This window comes from Delphinapterus leucas, chromosome 8 (assembly GCF_059928025.1).
Source record: "Delphinapterus leucas isolate spDelLeu-1000000601 "Yukka" chromosome 8, BTC_Dleu_Yukka2, whole genome shotgun sequence".
Taxonomy (NCBI): domain Eukaryota; kingdom Metazoa; phylum Chordata; class Mammalia; order Artiodactyla; family Monodontidae; genus Delphinapterus; species Delphinapterus leucas.
In genome coordinates, this window is record NC_143136.1 from 58,392,161 (window position 1) to 58,404,352 (window position 12,192).

Genomic DNA, 12,192 nt, shown 5'->3' on the forward strand with positions numbered 1-12,192 from the left:
TTCACACTAGTCAGAATGGCCATCATCAAAAAGACGACAAATCATAAATGCTGGAGAGGGTGTGGGAAACGGGAACCCTCCTACACTGTTGGTGGGAATGTAAATTGACACAGCCACTATGGAGAACAGTATGAAGGTTCCTTAAAAAACTAAAAATAGAGCTACCATATTATCCAGCAATCCCACTCCTCGGCATATATTGGAAAAAAACTAATTTGGAAAGATACATGCACCCCAGTGCTCATAGCAGCACTATTTACAATAGCCAAGACATGGAAGCAACCTAAGTGTCCATCGACAGATGAATGGATAAAGATGTGGTATGTGTGTGTGTATATATATATATATATATATATATATATATATATATACACAAAGCCCCTTTGACAATCTCAGACAGGGTCTGTGGGTCACCTTTCTTCGTAGAAAGCCACAGGCTTTCTTCGTAGCCACAGGCTTCCACAGGATTACATTGGAATCCACCTTTCTTATTGTTTCCTACGCCAACTAAAATTCCACTTCACATCCAACCACCACTTCGGCTTCGAAGCTGCTGCTTGATACTGACATTTTGTAGATGTTGTATGACTGTTTCTTCACGTATCTGTTTGTTGATGAGGCTCATAGGCCTTTTAGTATTAATTAGTACAACTGACTTCCAATCAGTTTGTTTCGGTACACCCCGTAAAAGAACAATAAACCTAATACTGACCCTATTAACAAACACAATACTAGCCTCACTACTAGTACTTATTGCCTTCTGACTTCCTCAACTAAACACCTACACAGAAAAAACAAGACCCTACGAACGAGGATTTGACCCTATAGGATCTGCCCACCTACCCTTTTCTATAAAATTCTTCCTAGTAGCAATCACCTTCCTTCTCTTCGACCTAGAAATTGCCCTCCTACTACCCCTCCCCTGAGCAACCCAAACAAACAACCTAGAAACAATACTTATCATAACCCTGTTTCTAATTTCAGTACTAGCAACCAGCCTGGCCTACGAAGGGACTCAAAAGGGCTTGGAGTGGGCTGAACATGGTATTTAGTTTAAAATAAAACACGTGATTTCGACTCATTAGATTGTGATTCAACTCATAACTACCAAGTGTCTCTAGTACATATGAACATTATAATAACCTTCACCATATCCCTTATAGGTTTACTAATATACCGATCCCATCTAATATCCTCACTACTTTGCTTACAAGGTATAATATTATCACTGTTTATCCTAGCAGCCCTAACAATCTCTTTTTTAAATTTATTTTTTCATTAATTAATTAATTAATTTATTTTTAGCTGTGTTGGGTCTTCGTTTCTGTGCGAGGGCTTTCCCCAGTTGCGGCAAGTGTGGGCCACTCTTCATCGCAGTGCGTGGGCCTCTCACTGTCACAGCCTCTCCTGTTGCAGAGCATAGGCTCCAGACGCGCAGGCTCAGTAGTTGAGCCTGTAGCCTCAGTAGGCCTCACGGGCCCAGCCGCTCCGCGGCACGTGGGATCTTCCCGGACCAGGGCTTGAACCCGTGTCCCCTGCATTGGCAGGCAGATTCTTAACCACTGCGCCACCAGGGAAGCCCCCGTAACAATTTTAAACTCGCACTTCACCTTAGCCAGCATAATACCGATCATCCTACTGGTATTCGCAGCCTGCGAAGCAGCTCTCAGATTAGCCCTATTAGTAACAGTATCAAACACATATGGGACCGATTATGTACAAAACCTCAACCTTCTCCCATGCTAAAAACTTATCCCCACAATCATACTAATACCCCCGACCTGGCTATCAAAAAACAACATGATCTGAATCAACTCCACAACCCACAGCCTATTAATTAGCTTCACAAGCCTACTTCTTCTTAATCCACGACAATAGCCACAACTATCCACTAACATTCTTCTCCGACTCCCTTTCCACACCACTACTAACCCTAACAGTATGACTCCTCCCCCTAATGTTAACGGCTAGCCGATCCCACCTACTCAAAGAACCACTAATCCGAAAAAAACTTTACCTCCCAAAACTAATCATGTTACAGACACTTCTAACCATAACATTTACGCCACAGAACTCATCCTATTTTACATTATATTTGAAGCCACACTACTCCTCACCCTTATTATCCTTACCTGCTGAGGTAACCAAACAGAACGACTTAATGCAGGACTCTACTTTCTATTCTATACACTAACTGGATCACTTCCATTACTAGTGGCATTAACATATTTACAAAACATTGTAGGCTCCTTAAATTTCCTATTACTTCAATATTGAACCCGACCACTACCCATCTCCTGGTCTAACGTCTTTATGTGATTAGCCTGCATGATAGCATTTATAGTAAAAATGACCCTCTACAGCCTCCACCTTTGACTACCCAAAGCACACGTAGAAGCCCCTATCACAGGCTCCATAGTCCTTGCAGCCATACTACTAAAGCTCGGGGGGTTATGGCATGCTGCAAATCACATCAGTACTTAACCCTCTAACAAAATATATAGCATACTCTTTCCTTATGCTTTCCTTATGAGGAATAATCATAACTAGCTCTATCTGCCTACATCACACAGACCTAAAATCGCTCATCGCCTACTCCTCAGTCAGCCACATAGCACTCGTCATCGCAGCTATCCTTAGTCAAACCCCTTGAAGTTATAGAGGGGCTACCGCCCTAATGATTGCTCTTGGCCTCACATCATCTATGTTATTTTGCCTAGCAAACTCAAATTACGAGCGAATTCATAGTCGAACCATAATCTTGGCCCGAGGCCTGCAAATTCTTCTCCCACTGGTAGCCACTTGATGACTACTAGCAAGCCTAACAAACCTCGCCCTACCCCCTACCATTAACCTAATCGGAGAACCGTTCAGTCATGTCAGCTTTCTCATGATCCAATCTCACTATTATCCTAATAGGAACCAATATTGTAATTACAACCCTGTACTCCACGTATATACTAATCATAACACAACGAGGCAAACATACACACCACGTCAATAACATTATACCCTTCTTCACATGAGAACATGCTCTTATAACCCTACATGCCTTTCCACTTCTACTCCTATCACTAAACCCCAAGATCATCTTGGTCCCCTGTACTGTAGATATAGTTTAAAAAACACACTAGATTGTGAATCTAGCAACAGAAGACTAAGACTTCTTATTTACCGAAAAAGTATTGCAAGCACTGCTAATTCATGTCCCTATACCTAATAGTATGGTTTTTTCAAACTCTTAAAGGACAGTAGTTATCTATTGGTCTTAGGAACCAAAGAATTGGTGCAACTCCAAATAAAAGTAATACACCTATTCTCTTCTTTTGCCCTAATTACATTACTAATACTAATTATTCCAATCATGATAACTAGCACGAACTTCCACAAAAATAACAAATACCCATGATATGTAAAAAATACTGTCTCCTGTGCTTTCATTACTAGTCTAATCCCAACAATAATATTCCTTCACACAGGCCAAGAACTATTCATCTCACACTGACAGCGAATTACCATCCAAACTCTCAAACTAATACTTAGCTTCAAAACAGACTATTTCTCAATCATAGTCGTACCAGTAGCATTGTTCATCACATGGTCCATTATAGAGTTCTCAATGTGATACATACACTCCGACCCTTGTATCAACCAATTCTTCAAATATTTACTCCTCTTCCTTATCACTGTACTAATCTTTGTTACAGCCAACAACCTCTTCCAACTTTTTATTGGATGAGAAGGAGTAGGAATCATATCTTTCCTGCTTATCGGATGATGGCTCAGGCGATCAGACGCAAACACAGCTGCTCTTCAAGCAATTTTATATAACCACATGGGAGATGGCGGATTCATCATATCAATGGCATGATTTGTATCTAACGCAAACGCATGAGACCTACAACAAATGTTCATGCTCAGCCAAAACTCTTTAAACTTACCCCTCACGGGACTCGTACTAGCCACAGCCGGAAAATCAGCCCAATTTGGACTTCATCCCTGACTCCCTTCAGCAATAGAAGGTCCTACCCCAGTCTCGGCCCTACTCCACTCAAGCACAATGGTTGTAGCAGGAGTTTTCCTACTTATCCGATTTTACCCTTTAATAGAAAACAACAAACTCATTCAAACAATAATGTTCTGCCTAGGAGCCCTTATCACCCAGTTTACAGCTATCTGCTCCCTCACCCAAAACGATATCAAAAAAATTATTGCCTTCTCTACCTCCAGCCAACTACGTTTAATTATAGTAACGACTGGCCTCAACCAACCTCATCTAGCATTTTTACACATTTGCACACACGCTTTCTTTAAAGTCGTATTGTTCCTATGCTCTGGGTCTATCATTCACAACCTAGACAACGAGCAGGACGTTCGAAAAGTAGGAGCGTTATTCGAGACCTTACCCTTCACTGCAACGGCCCTTATCATTGGATGCCTAGCACTAACAGGAATACCTTTTCTCACCGGATTTTACTCTAAAGACCTAATTATCGAAACCGCCACTACGTCTTATACCAACACCTGAGCCCTATTAGTAACTCTAACCGCTACCTCCCTCACAGCCATCTATAACACTCACATTATCTTCTTTGCACTACTAGGACAGCCGCGCTTCTCTCTTTCAGAGACAACCCCTCTTAATCAACTCCATCAAGAGCCTGTTTATCGGTAGTATTTTTGCTGGCTTCCTCATCTCCAACAGCATTCCTCCAACAACCATCCCCCTAATAACCATGCCCCTACATTTAAAATTGACTGCCCTTGTAGTAACAACCTTGGGCTTTGTACCAGCATTCGAAATCAACCTTAACACACAAAACTTAAAATATATACACCCATCAGACTCCTCCAAGTTCTCCACTCTTAGGATACTTCCCCACCATCATATACCACCTACCTCCTCATCTAAATCTATCAATAAGCCAAAAATTAGCAACCTCCTTACTAGACTTAATCTGACTAGAAACCATCCTACCAAAGAATACAGCCTTCATTCAACTAAAATCTTCCACATTAGCCTCAAATCAAAAAGGCCTTATCAATCTCTACTTTTTATCATTCCTCAGCATACTCCTATTGAATTACCCCGAGTAATCTCCATAATAACCACAACACCAATAAATAAGGACCAACCCATAACAACCACCAACCAAGTACCATAACCATATAACGCCGCAATTCCCATAGCCTCTGCACTGAAAAACCCAGAATCCCCAGTAACGTAAATAACTCAATTTCCACATCCTCATCCTTCAAAATATAAAGTACCATTAAAAACTCTACTACCAACCCTAAACGAAATGCTCCCAGTACAACCTTATTAGAAACCCAAACCTCAGGGCACTGTTCGGTGGCCATAGCCGTTGCATAACCAAACACAACCAATATTCCCCCTAAATAAATCAGAAACACCGTTAAACCTAGAAATGAACCACCAAAATTTAACACACCCAACACCACCACCACCCGCAATCAACCCTAGACCCCCATAAATAGGAGAAGGCTTCGAAGAAACCCCGCAAAACTAATCACAAAAATAATGCTTAAAATAAATACATGTCATCATTATTCTCACATGGACTTCACCCATGACCAATGACATGAAAAATCATCATTACCATTCCACTACAAGAACACCAATGACCAACACCCGAAAAACCCACCCGCTCATAAAAATTCTCAACAACACATTCATTGCCCTCCCCACCCCATCAAATATCTCCTCATGATGAAACTTTGGCTCCTTACTAGGCATCTGCCTAATCCTACAAGTCCTAACAGGCCTATTCTTGGCAATACACTACACACCAGACACAACAACTGCCTTCTCATCGGTAACACATAGTTGCCAAGACGTCAACTCCGGCTGAATCATCCTGTACATACATGCAAATGGAGCTTCCATGTTTTTTATTTGCTTTTATGCCCACGTAGGACGCGGCCTATACTGTGGACCCTATGCCTTTCAGGAAACATGGAACATTGGAATTATCCTGCTACTTATAGTCATAGCCACCGCATTCATAGGCTACGTCCTACCCGGAGAACAAATATTCTGAGGCGTAACTGTTATCACAAACCTACTTTCAGCAATCCCATATATCGGCACCACCCTTGTCAAATGAATCTGAGGTGGTTTTTCCGTAGATAAAGCAACGCTAACACGATTCTTTTTTTTTTTTTTTTTTTTTGCGGTACGCGGGCCTCTCACTGTTGTGGCCTCTCCCATTGCGGAGCACAGGCTCCGGACGCGCAGGCTCAGCGGCCATGGCTCACGGGCCCAGCCGCTCCGCGGCATGTGGGATCTTCCCGGACCGGGGCACGAACCCCCGTCCCCTGCATCGGCAGGCGGACTCTCAACCACTGCGCCACCAGGGAAGCCCCAACTAACACGATTCTTTGCCTTCCACTTCATTCTCCCTTTCATCATCACAGCACTAGCGGCCGTTCACCTATTATTCCTCCATGAAACAGGATCCAACAACCCCACAAGAATACCATCCGATACAGACAAAATCCCATTCCACCCCATTATACAATTAAATATATACATTTACAAAATACATCTTGGGCACTTTATTGTTAACCTTAGCCTCATTAATACTAGCGCTATTCTCACCCGACCTGTTAGGAGATCCCGACAACTACACCCCTGCAAACCCACTCAGCACGCCACCATGCATCTAACCAGAATGATACTTTCTATTCGCATGCAATTCTACGATCAATCCCCAACAAACTAGGAGGAGTCTTAGCCCTGCTCTCAATCCTAATCCTGGCATTCATTCCAATACTCCATACATCTAAACAATGAAGCATAATATTTCAGCCCTTCAGTCAACTCTTGTTCTGAGTATTAGTGGCAGACTTACTGACACTAACATGAATTGGAGGACAGCCTGTGGAGTACCCATATATGGCTGTTGTTCAGCTTGCATCTATCCTATACTTTCTTTTAATTCTAGTATTAATACCAATAATTAGTCTCATTGAAAACAAGCTCCTGAAATGAAGAGTTTTTGTAGTATAACACAATACCCCGGTCTTGTAAACCGGAAAATGGAGAACAGCACATCTCCCCAAGGCTCAAGGAAGAAGTACTATGCTTCACCGCCAGCACCCAAGCCTGAAATTCTATATAAACTATTCCCGAAAAAGGATATAAGACATTCACAAAACTACAGTGCTATGTCAGTACTAAAAATAATTCATTTTACTACATACATGCTATGTACACCGTGCATGTCTGTATATATATATATATATATATATACACACACACACAATGGATTACTCAGCCATAAAAACGAATGAAATAATGCCATTTGCAGCAGCCTTGATGGACCTAAAGATTACCATACTAAGTGAAGTCAGAAAGAGAAAGACAAATATATCGCTTATATGTGAAATCTAAAAAAATGACAGATGAACTTATTTACAAAACAGAAATAGACTCACAGACATAGAAAACAAACATGTATTACCAAAGGGGAAAAAGGGGGGGAGGGATAAATTAGGAGTTAGGGATTAACAGATACACACTACTATATGTAAAATGGATAAACAACAAGGATTTACTGTATAGCACCTATAATGGAAAAGAATCTGAAAAAGAATACATACACATGTATGTATAGCTGAATCACTTTGCTGTACACCAGAAACTAACACAATATTGTAAATCAACTATACTTCAATATAATAAAAAACAAAAACGGACAAAAAAAAAACTGTTCTCACGTTCATTGTGGAAGATTCTTCTCCAAGCAATGAGATCCCCACCGCCAATTTAACTGAAGTAGGTGAAAAGCTCTCCACTAACTTCTGAGAAGCCCACTGGAGTTTCGGGTTCATACCTTAAAAGGACACACTTCTTGTGGTGACACCAGAGTCACTGAGAGGAACTGTGAAAACAAGGTGTTAGAGGCAACGATGAGATGGGATAACATACTGGCCTTTCCTTCAATCCTAACAGCGCAGGTTGGCAGGCCCAGAACAGACAGAGATGGGGATGAGTCTCCCGTCTGGTCATCATGTTTATACCTCAGGACTCTTCTGTTCTTTACCCACACAGTACACCTAGCACATACACTCATTATGTGGAGGCAAAACGCTAGACGCTCCCCAAACTTGCCGCTGAGCCCCCACCCTCATGGGCTTAGGGGCTAGGGGGGAATCCAGGTGAATCTCCTGGGGAGGCATCAGGCTGGTTTACTCACCTGGCCCAGCCGGCCCTCTCTCTCTCCTTTGCCTGGAACGGTTTGGGTCCTGTCCTCCCTGGTACCCAGGGAGTTCCTGCACCTGTTGGCTGGGCAGCAAGAGGGTCAGGGACACACTTGAGCCTGGAGCGTGGACTCCAATCAGTAGGTGCCCATCGATAAACCCAAGCGCGAGCCTTGGCCCGGCCCTTTGCTGCATGCATGTCTCACTCAATGCTTCGGCACCCCCAAGAGCTAGGCACAGTCACTGGTCCGATTTTAACAGAGGGAACACTGAGACTTGGAACCGTCAGGTGGCTGTCCGGGTCACACAGGCAGACCTCTCTCCAGGTTGGGGAGCCAGCACGGGAAACTGGCCGTCTGGTTCCGGCTGAACCATGGCCCCAGGTGCAAGGCTCTTGGGGTTGGGGGGAGGGCTGGAAAACAGAGCAGCAAAGGCTTCTGGGCAGGGGCGGGGTTGGGGTGGGGCTGGAGAGCAGAGCAGCAAATCCTGAAGGGCGCTTACCCCGTGCAGACGCCACCCTAGCTACTTGGCACAGATTACGTCGTTTAACCACCACCTCGGCCCTGTGAGCCAGGGTTTTATAGACGACAAAAGAAGCACGGGGAGATTAAGGAACCTGCCCAAAGAGACCTAGAGAGTTAAGTGGTAGATATGTCAGTGCTTCTACGTTCTTGCTTCCTGAACTTTAACTTGAATATGAATCACCTGGGGACCTTGTTAAACTCACTAGGGCTGGTGTTGGGCCCCAAACTCTGCATCGCTAACAAGCTCCCCCCTGATGCTGATGCTGCTGACTCACGGGTCAGTTTTACGCTCTCTTGCCTTTTGGTAGTTCAGCTGCCTCTTTATCATCAATTAAACTCGTCCAAATGGCTCAGGGTGTGAGCAATAACTTTAGCTGATTTTTATTGAGTGCTTACTCTATAGCAGGCCCTGTATTAAGAGCTTTCTGTGGATTATCTCATTGATTAAAGGAAGTAGTGTCCCATTTGACACACGAGGAAACCGAGGTGCACAGTTTAAAGAACTTGCCCAAGGTCACAAAGCCAGTGAGCAGCAGTGCTGGTCCCATTTGTTCTTGCAGCGCACCTGGGAAGCAGGGAAAGCGGAGCATTGCTAGCTCGTTCTATATATGGAGAGATTGTTCAATATTTTAAAGCAGGGCCTGGGATCCATCTGGTTCTCATAATACAAAATCCAACGCCTTTTCCCTTTCCCCCTCCCTAACCATGAACAAACAATTCCAGTAAGAGATTTCTCCCTTCAGACAGATCTGAAGGAGTCCTAAACCGAACCATTATCATCCTCCCGGGACTTGAACGAACTTTCCTTGCTCAGCTGTCTCCATTTTCTTAAAAAATCCATTATGCTGGTTAGAATCCCTGGAGGCCTGCAGCAGCTCGGGGAAGTAATCAGAAGCCTCCAGAACTCCTGGAAAGGCCCTTCTATTGCAGACAAGGGTGCATTTTCCCAGAGTTACTTATTACCAGGTTTAATTGGCAGCAGTGGTGCCAGGTATGTCAGGCCCAAAACCTGATGTAAACTTTCAGTGACTTTATGCAAAAATCCACAGGATGTGGTTGTTTTCCCTCCAGCCCCTCAGTCCTCAGCTCCTCTCCCCTCTGCTTTCAGGTACTGTGCCCCTCCCTCCCTTCTTTTTTTTTTTTTTTTTTTTTTTTTTTGGTACGCGGGCCTCTCACTGTTGTGGCCTCTCCCATTGCGGAGCACAGGCTCCGGACGCGCAGGCTCAGCGGCCATGGCTCACGCGCCCAGCCGCTCCGCGGCATGTGGGATCCTCCCGAACGGGGGCACGAACCCGCGTCCCCTGCATCGGCAGGCAGACTCTCAACCACTGCGCCACCAGGGAAGCCCCCTCCCTCCTTTATTACACATTCTCTTCTCCAACTTGCTTTCCAGAAAGGAGACTGGTGACTCCTTTCTAAACTGCATTCTAAACTGATGACTGATAATGTTTAAACAATTGTATCGGGACTTCCCTGGTGGCACAGTGGTTATGAATCTGCCTGCCAATGCAGGGGACACGGGTTCAATCCCTGGTCCGGGACGATCCCACATGCCGCGGAGCAACTAAGCCCATGCACCACAACTACTGAGCTTGCACTCTACAGCCTGCGAGCCACAACTACTGAGCCCACGCACTGCAGCTACTGCAGCCCGCGTGCCTAGAGCCCGTGCTCCGCAACAAGAGAAGCCACTGCAATGAGAAGCCCGCACACCACAATGAAGAGTAGCCCCCGCTCGCCGCAACTAGAGAAAGCCTGCTCACTGCAACGAAGACCCAACGCAGCCAAAAAATAAATTTAAAAAAAACTGTATCAATTATTCCAAGTGCTGGGAATGGGAATGGAGGACTTAGAGATTCAAATGATTCCTGCACTTGGGAAGTTTACAGTTTAGTAAGGGTAACAGATACAGAAAGAATTTCAGTAGAAAGAGGTAACTTCTCAGATGTAGACATCTCAAGGGCACTATGGGAGCCCAGAGACCTTATCAAAGGAGATGCTATCACAGGTGAATTCTGAAGACTGGGCCAGAGGCAGCCAGTGGAAAGACATTCCAAGCAGAAGGAACAGCATTAGCCAAAGCACAGAGGCGTGAAACAGCTCAGGATGGGTGGGAGCAATGCTATACTTTGAGGCATAAAACGTAAAGCAAGGAGTGCCCGAGGACAAGACTGGAAGGTAAAATAGAAGGAATGTCAAGGGGCTTGGAGTTGCTTCTCTAGGCACTGGTTCTCAAATTGCGCCTCGGGGTTCATTTTGGAAGCCAAGCATGGACAGACGTCTGAGCTCCCACCCTGCAGCTCCCCTGCCCTTCCACCAGGGCAGCTCGGCCTTGGCTGGCTTTATATATTTGGTGTTGTGCATAAAGAAAGAGTTCTGCTGTCAGAAGACATGTGCAACTAGTGCTGTACCTGACGGGACACCATCACAGAGGAACTCGGGGCTTCAGGGATTGGGGAGAGGCTGAATTTGGGGTTTCCTCTAGTTGGCAGATGGCCAAGGAGCTCTTTCTCTCTACAGGCCAGGAAGTGGCCGTTTCATTTCCTGATTCAATTGTGTGATGAGTAAGGAAGTGGGAGCTGCTTCCTTCTTCCCGGCTGAAGGGAAGGCCGAGCTAGCTAGCCCAGCCTGCCCCACTGACCCCTCAGCCCTCACTGGCTCCACCGGCCACACTGGCCGCATCAGCCCTCCGAGTCCAATCTCTCGAGTCCAGCCCACAGGGGCTTATCACTCCAGTGACCCTTGATACCAAGTTATGACTATGGGTTTGACAGGCCCCACCGTGCTGCCAGAGCTGGACTTGCTGATGGAATCTATCCATTTGAAAGTCTTGCTGGATCTCCCCATGACCACCATGACTTACCTCATTGATGAATAACCCACGTAAGCCAGTCTTATCTTCCCCTCCTGCCAGAGGACCTGGCTCTTCCAGCGCTCCACACCAGCCTCCCTGGCCTGCCTGTCACTTGGCCAGGTCATGAATATTCTGATTCTTTTACGTTCTCCACATAAACCAAGTCCCTCAGCCCCTAATCCTGACTGCTGCTCTGTGGGACACCCTCCCTTCAGGCTGCCTGACTGGTACCACCCCGGCCCCAGGAAGGCAGCCTCAGTAATTTATCCTCCAGCACCACCTTCCAAGAGTGCTTACCAAGCCACCGCCAGACACTCACTGAGCCATGCGAAGCTGACTTTCTCCATGGGAAAGCATTAGTCCAGAGAGCAACAAACATTTCGAATGTGCATAGTACCAGCACAAATGTTTGAGGGTGCAACTCCCCGCCATACACTGATAATGACTTACAGATTTTAATCAGGTGTTACTGTGATGCTCCACTGTGTACATTTTAAACATACACAAAAATATAAATTAAAGTGAATGAGTTAGAGGTAAACAGTATTTTTAAGTGCTTTATTTATTAATGGTACAAAATTTTTGCTC